The sequence below is a fragment of the Glycine soja genome, chromosome 5 (assembly GCF_004193775.1).
Source record: "Glycine soja cultivar W05 chromosome 5, ASM419377v2, whole genome shotgun sequence".
Classification (NCBI taxonomy): domain Eukaryota; kingdom Viridiplantae; phylum Streptophyta; class Magnoliopsida; order Fabales; family Fabaceae; genus Glycine; species Glycine soja.
Window position 1 is genome coordinate 39,374,415 of NC_041006.1, and position 8,745 is coordinate 39,383,159.

The window sequence follows — 8,745 nt, forward strand, 5'->3', positions numbered from 1 at the left end:
TAGATTAAAACATTTTTAATTCAAACTAAGAACTCATTTAACCATAAGATCTATATAAGATTTATCAAACAAAAAATCAAAATATATTAAAAATTTAATTTACGTCAAGATCGTCACCACAACCACCACTAGTAGTGTTGGCAGCGACAACAATAACAATCATGTTAGTGGTGGCGACGATGGTCATGACGACGATCACGGTGACAGTGGTGACAATAATGACAACAATAATCATGTTGGTGATGGCGGCGGTTGACGATTATGGTGGTGGTTGCAATAGCAATCATGATAATTATGATGGAAACGATCATGATAGTGGTGGTCATAGTAATGATATGTTTAAGATATTTTAGGACGTCATAAATTAAATCTTTAAAATATTTAATTTTATGTTTGGTAAATCTTATAGAGGTTTTATGATTAAATGAAGTTTTATTTTAAATTTAAAATGTTTTAATTTTGATCTCCCATTCTAATCTAACGATTGAGATTAATAATTTTCATTCTCACATAAGATAGTCGTTCTCATTTGATACATGCTCTATATATATTGACAACGGTGAATGTTGTACATTAACCTTAATCCCCCATAAGTTGATGATGGTAGGAGCTGTGGGTGTTGTACACTAATCTCAATCCCCCCGTGGGTTGAGGATGATAATTGCAATAAGTGTTGTACATTAATCTCAATCCCTCTTGTGTTGATGATGCTGTGAAACTTATCAGTGTCTTAATTGTGATACCGCGTACAAGATTCAATTGGTGGCTACTTTACTCCTTATATTTTAAGTGTAATGGCATTGGATCCAAATTGTAGTTATCCATGTCTAGCTATATATAGTCGGGTCATGATAATTAGAGCACATATTGAACAAAATCAATGAATTAAACCAATCATCACAAGTTACATGATAATTAGAATCAATGGTGTGCAAATAATTAAAGTTAATAGATTAACTAAAATTGCACAATTAAAATAGTAAAGAGAATAAATTTGCACAAACAAAATTAAAGAGACCAAAATTGAATTTTAACAATAGTAGGGAGTCCAAAAGTGTAATTGATTCTATTTAAATAATTATATAAAAATAATAATGAGGGTGTGCATATGCGTGTGTATGTGTGCATGCAAGTACATGTTATATTGTCGTCACATTGTCAAATTTTTAGACTAGTCACTGTATGCATATTTTTTTTTTTTGTTAACATATAATGTAGTGAATAAAATACAAATGTTTGAGACAAACAACTAAAAAGAATTCAACCTATGTTATAACTAATCTTTGACTACCAATGAGACTAGGCATGTCACATGCCCACAAAACTTACTCACTTAAGGCCTAAAGCTTCTCCCATCACATGTATATTTCGTGTTTCTCACAAATTACAGATGCAAGAATAAATTCAACAATAAATGTATGAAGTGTGCAAGAAAAAGACTCATTTAACACACTTATTTTCAATACCAAATTACTATCATTTTTTCTTTCTAAAAATTTTGTAACTTTGACTCATGTTGTTTTAGAAGAAAAATGTAGGATAAAGGGAGGATTTAAAACCACCAAAATGTAAGTCAACAATAACTGTTAACCTATTTGTTCATAAATGCTTTATTGAGATGGCTCCAAAACAATAACATCCATCTACAAGTAACAAGGAAACCTTTCATCAGCTAGTTTTAGTTTGTCTCATTCCATTGGAATTAAATGGAGATACACTTCCACTTAGTTGATGACTTTTTTATCTAAAATTTGAATCTAGCATTGTTAGTTCATGCAAATGTTGTTTCTTAATATAGTCATCAAATTCTTCCACAGTTTTGAGTAGTTATTCTATGATTTCATGAGCTTGCCAAAGCCTTATGTCAAAAATATTATCAGGTAAATGTGTCTCAATCAAGATGTGGATTTTCTCATTGAGATGCTCATAGTCTGGTCTTCCTCTTAGTTTCCTTCCTTGTATGAATCTTTTATTGAACCATTTTTTCTAATATACACATGACAACCTATAGAAGCTTATACCCCTTTTAGAGAATTGTGTTTAGGTCTCAAAAGCCTTCCAACAAAATTGAAATTGAGGTATGTATCAATTGGAATTTCCAGACACAAAATCCTCTTAATCGTGTATGAACTAGGACTTGCAAGTGCAACTTACTAGTCCATTGTAATTCCAGGAGTTCCACATAATTCCAAGGGGATTCCTACATGATGTTCCAAATTGATCTTCGATTTAGTGATATCCAGCGGCAAGAAACGAATCTCTAACGGTGCTCTACAAAGTTAGGTTTAGAAATCGTCGTTAGAGTAAGCTAGGTTTAGAAAGTGTCATGCCGATTTTTAGTAAGCTTATCCTCTCCCATTTTGGCTATGTTTGACAAAACTAGTTAAAAAAACTACCAAGAAATAGAAAATTCTAGCTTATTAAATTATAAGTGTTCCGTAAAACTAACTATTGAAGTAGCTGAAAAGTGTAAAATGACAAAAAAATAATAAAATCATGATTTATTTAAAAAGAGTAATCAGGAAATTGAATAAATATATTGAGGATAAAAATGAAAAAAAAAATATAAAAAAACTAGAAGATAGAAGTTAGTGTTAACTCCTTGGCAAGTGTACCAACTCGTCCAAGTAATATTTTAAAACGATAAGACCAAGTGTCGATTCCACAAGGACTTTGACTATACTCATAGTTTGTATACGTCCCATTTTAAGCAATTAATGAATTAAATTGAATATTTGTCAAGTGATGATGCACAAATATAAATTCATCGTAAATTAAACTATAGAGCAAAGCATGTCCAAGGACGAGAAAATAAACACTCGGAACAGTGAAGTGACGGTTGATGCAGAATTATGAACATGTTAAGGACTCAGCCCACCAGAACTACTCTTGATGCAACGTTAAGGATTTTTCTTTATTTAATGTTATTCCAATTATTACCTACATCCACTAACCTACTCTAGCTATGATTCCTCGTGTTAGATAAACTAAATTACATAATTTTACTCTTAATCCCTTAAGAGTTACGTCAGATAATTTACATTATGAGCAGAGATGCATGATTTGGGCTAAATAATATCATTTTGTCCTAGATGTTCTTTTCAAGTTCTTAGTACAAAAACATTTTCCAATGCCTAAACCTTATAACAAACATGAGCATGGGTGATCAAATCATAAACATGATAATAAGCATAGAAAAGAGACAATAATATCGAAATAACATTAAATTGATAGTTAGAATCATTACATCAAGATTGTTTGGTTGCTAAGCTCCCAACAAGGGTGGTTGAGCCTGTTATTGTCATGAGAAACTTACAAATACAAAAAGGAACAAAAGAAATGGAAGAGAATAGAGGAAAATGGAGATGAGGTGCTCCAAATGAGTGGTTCTCTCCAATGGGTCATGCACTAACTCTGACTCTCTGATACTGAATAGAATGACCCAAGTTCCTTCTTCTTTTTCCTTTAAAACATAACACAAGCATATTTTTCGACATTGATTGTGTGTTAAGTGAGATGAGTGTGTTGAGTGCGGTGCACACATGTCCAATTGGCTTAAGTGACTATGCGCTAAGTCGCATGGTGCACTTGACAATTGACTTACTGTGCTAAGCGAATTTCTTGGGCTGAGTGATACTCCAGTTCTTTGATCCTCTTCCATACCTCCTATTGTATCTCTACAAAAAGTATACAACCAAAAATATTATAAATTCACTAACTTTAGCATCTAATGGACAAAAACTCAAGAGAAACTAAATTCCTAATGTTTTGACACAAAAGAAGCAATAAAAGAGAGGAAAATTAGATAATTGTTATGTGATTTAAACACACAAATTACGTATGCATAACAGTTATTCGTTAGCATTTTAAAAAATAATGTTTCAGGTAACATTTCAAAAAAATTAAAAGCTAATAATAGAAATTTGTTTACTGAAAACCAAATAAGTTTTTCATCTATTTAAAAAAGTTAGAAACTAACTAAAATATCTTGTCGAACATAATTTATATATATATATATATATAAGAATTTAGATAAATTTAAAAGAAAACAATAATTTTTATGAGAGTAGATAAAAAAGATTAAGCCATTTTTTATAAGCAAAGATTAAACCATTTTTAAGAGTGTATTGACCCAACTAAATATATTGAGACACTTAATACAAATAATAATATATGGAGAGTCTTATTTATGAATTTTTTTTAATTAAAATAGTATTTAACCCAATTCTTTTGGACTTCCATTCTGTTTAGAATAAGAAGTGAAGCCAAGAACATTTAAAAATATAAAAAAATAAAATTAAAAGTAATTATTCTAATGAACAAAAATTAAGAAGATGGACTTTCTTCCAAGAAAACCTTTATTTTGAAGTGAAAAAACTTTAAAAAGTTAAGTAAAATATTACCTAATCATATAAACATAGAGAATAGTTAGAAAATATGAAATTGCTATGAAAACAAAGTTTGAAAATAAAAAAATAAAAAATTAAAAAACGAATTATGAAGTGGCATAAATTCACATGATATATATATATATATATATACACTAGTGCATGCGTGATTTTTTTACTTCAATACACCATGATCAAACAACACAATTTATACTTTTCATACAAATCTCTTCGTACAAAACAGTGAATCTAGCTAATATAGAATTTGTTTAAATATATTTTATAAAACTAATAATAAGGTAAAAAAATAGAAAATTTAGAGCCAATTCAATATAAAAAGTAGAAAAACGTGATTTTTAATAAAATAATTATGCGACTGAAAAAATAGAGAATACATATTTTAATTTATTATATATGAAAAGATTGAGTGTGATGTATATATTGGATTTGTTCACGGGAATCATCCTCTTGATCATGATTCGGTCACACTCACAAGCGGTTAATTTAACAAGTGATAGACTCAAAGGTTTCTTAATTTGTTGTGTATGCATTAATCTACCGATAGCAATTGCGGCTAGAAGATGCATAAACGTAATTTCAGAAGTAATCATGACCAATTGCTGGTCTCATTAATCCATCGTCTTTATTTTTCTCCTACTTATGTGTGGTGCTTGACACGCCATGACTGGGACATGTCAATAGCTTAAATATCCGTTTCCACATAGTAATTGAACACTATACAGTGTGCCATGGTACACCCTCCTTTACAAGTCTAAATAAAATAAGGTTGGATTCTTTTAAATAAAATCTTAAATTTGATTGTTATAAAAATATAATTAAAAAAAAGTGTTAGGTTTATTTTTTTTATCAAAATTAAAATTAATTAATATTTCATACTAATAATTATTAAAAAAATCACATATATTTATAGTCACATAATATTTTTTTATAATTAATTGTATTCAAATATTAAAATGATAGTATTGATTGATTTTTTAACTTGTATATTTGAATAATTAATTAATAATAATTCGTAAATAAATATAAAATTATATTATCTTAAAAAATTAATCTAAGTTAATCCTCCCATATATTCAGGTCTAGGCCGTAGTAACATTAAAATTGCAAAGTACGTGTGATATTAACAGGACATGCTAAGGCCAGTATATTACTCTTGCCAGTAGTTAATGCAAACCAAATTAAATTATCTGGTCCCAAGATCTTATTTGATTTTTCTAGAGCTCTTTTGAGTATTGAATTAGTATTTCAATTCGCTTTTTGGCTTTTGCTAGGTTGGTTTTCTTCTTTTTTGTTTCTGTGGTTTGGTCATTGATGTTGGTTATTATTAGGTCAGCCCACTTGATGCATGTATATCTAGGTCCGATAAAATTAATTAGAAAGTTAATTGAAAATTGAATAATTAATTTATTAAATTATAAATATTTGATAAAATTAATAATTAAAATAAATAAAAATAATAAAATAATGATTTATTTAAAAAAGATAATAAAAAAATTAAATAAATATATTAAGAATAAAAAATTTAAAAATTAAAAATTAAAAATTAATATTTTAAAAAATATCTACTAAAATAATATTATTTATTAAACAATTAAATAAATTTTTAACTAATAAAAAAAACTAAAAATTAATGTAAACATAATTATAATTTTACTTTACCATGCGTAGATTAAGGCCTAAAACGGATAAAGCTTTAATTTGTTTAATATAATTATTCTCATGCACGGTGCATCTCTTGAACAAAAGTGAATTTGAAGATGCATAGACACGTGGATGCCTCATCGCTATATCCATAAGGAACCTATCATTTTGCATTCTTATCTTAAAAGATACTCAGTTTATGTGAATTCACAATGTGTTCTCAAACCTTAATAGATGACGTAAGCTGCACATAATCACCGAGTTAATATATTGCGGTACAATAGATACTGATATTATACATGCAACTGATGCAAGTAGTATGATATACTTTTTTTCCCCCGAAAATGACTTGTGATCTCCTACATAGATTCCAATGGCAAACCAATCTTCTCCGTAAGAATATCTCCATCAAGGCTGCTAAAATCAAATATTCTTATCAAGCACCACATCTTAATAAGAATTTATGGTTGGAGGGGGTCTTGAAAAACACTAAATTTTAGTTATTTTTCTTATCAAACACCATGTCTTGATAAGAATTCATAATTGAAGAAGGTTTTTGAAAAACATTAAGTTTTGATTTTCTTCTTATGAGATGTCATATCTCTAATAAAAAATTATAATTGAAAGAGGTTCTTCAAAAACATTAAATTTTGATCCTTTACATATTACAAATTTACAATTGTATGTCCTGAAGTGGAGAGAAAAAAAATAATGATTTCCCAAAATGATGAAACGATTTGAATACTAAATTTTGATTCTTTACATATTACAAATTTACAACTTCACCCTAGACTTTGCAAGTATGACCCTAACATACTTGGTATGTAGAATCAATGTATTATGTATTTGAATTATTTATTTTTTTTATAAGCAAATATTAATTGTTAATTGTTAATTTTTTTTTGTTAGCAGATAGATTTAAATTCACAACTTTTCCTCTCTTCCTTTATCACCATGACAATCTTTTTTTTATCTTGTGTGTATTTCAATTATTGACTATGTGTGATTTAGTAGAAGTTGATTGATTAATCATTCATATTCTAACTAAAATTCAAGCATGTTCATAATCAATGTATCATAATTACTAAGTTTCTATTGAAATCAAATTCTTCAGGGGCTATAATGATGTTGTGAATGGGTTTGTAAATAATTGCAGGAGAATGTGCCATGTGGCAATTTGAAATAATTTCTTACATAGCTGAGACCTGGTTGATTCTAGATCTGCAAAGTAAAGTGCTACAACTCGGTTGTTTATGTAGAAAAAGAGTGGTGAGGTAGGCGGCCCTTTTTTTCGCTTTGGAATTCCTCTAGCTCTCTAAGCCAATGGCTTCTCCTCTGGCATTGATTAAATACTTGGGGTTGGGGTACTCTAACATAATGAGATCAAAGATTTAACTTTAGCATCCGTAAATTCATTTTCGGAAGTGTTAAACACATTCCAGAAAAGAGTATTTTTGAGCGGGGAAATGCCAAAAATATAAAAGGGAAGTGTACTTAGAAATAAGAGCATGGATTTAGCAAAAGTCTAACAAGAAAAAAGAAGGGGACCAAGCCCATGACATTTAAAAAAAAAAAAGAAAAACACAGAAGGAAAAGACAAATGAGCCAGGCCCAACAAGAAAAAGAAAAGAAACATTCAGGAAAACAAAAAATGGACCAAGCCCATTTAAAAGAAAATTAGCATCAGGTAAGAGAGGTTAGGGACCCAAAAGTAAGCCCTTACCTTATCAGATCGTGTGCACACGTGGGGACAAGATGGTGTTCAGAAAGGATCAAGTTTTTGTTTCGGCAAGCCAAATCAAGTTATTAAGAGTAGAATGGAACTAAACTCAAGGACAGGGTGTTATTAAGGTTTTCAGCTTAAAACAAACAAAACTTCATCTGAATACTGTGATCAAAACAAAAATCACTCCAAACATGAAGCAAGACAACAGAGAACAAGACCAGAACTGAGGTAGCGACTCCCAAAATAGTAACTTCCAAACAACATATAATATATAATGCATATAAAATTCTCATGTGACATCTTTAGTCAATATTTATTTTTTACTTTTTATGTGGAATAATTTTAACCATAAAATTCAATGAAATTAAGGATGACATTTGGTATAAGTGTCAACCCATTCTATCCCCAAATAATTCTGCAGCTTGAGAAAATTTTGTAGGTGGGTTATTACTTTTTGCACTCCCATGTTTTTTGTACTCTTTTCAGAATGTTTTTTTAATTTTTCGGAATGGTTATTCCAAAAAAAAGTGCATTTCAGAATGTTATTACATTCTAGGATGGACATTCCAAAAGGAAAAAGGAAGTGCAGGAAATAACATAGGAATTTGGGCCCAAATTACAGTATCGAGCCCGGAGGCATTTTTTGCTTTTGCATCGTATCCAAATCCGATATGTTATCTGACTATACAAAATGAATTAATATGAAAGGTCAACAACTGTAAGGAGTATGGAATTGGGTTGATAAATCGTAGTGTTTGTGAATTCTGACGGACTCCAATGCTGTGTGTGTTCTGAAATACTATTTGTCTTGCATAGAGAGATATGATTGCACCGAGACAAATGGGATACAGGCCATACTAGACATGGCAATGGGTGGGGCGGGAGTATTGTCTCTGCAATCTTTTATCCCGACTCTCTAATATATTCTCGTATTTGTATCCGATATCCGACGGGGTTAAGTTTATGATC

General features: G+C 29.7%; 1 pseudogene; it reads right to left on the reverse strand.

The window, feature by feature from the left end:
- Nucleotides 1-1,668: 1,668 nt before the first annotated feature.
- Nucleotides 1,669-6,499, reverse strand: LOC114411386 (annotated as a pseudogene).
- Nucleotides 6,500-8,745: the final 2,246 nt, after the last annotated feature.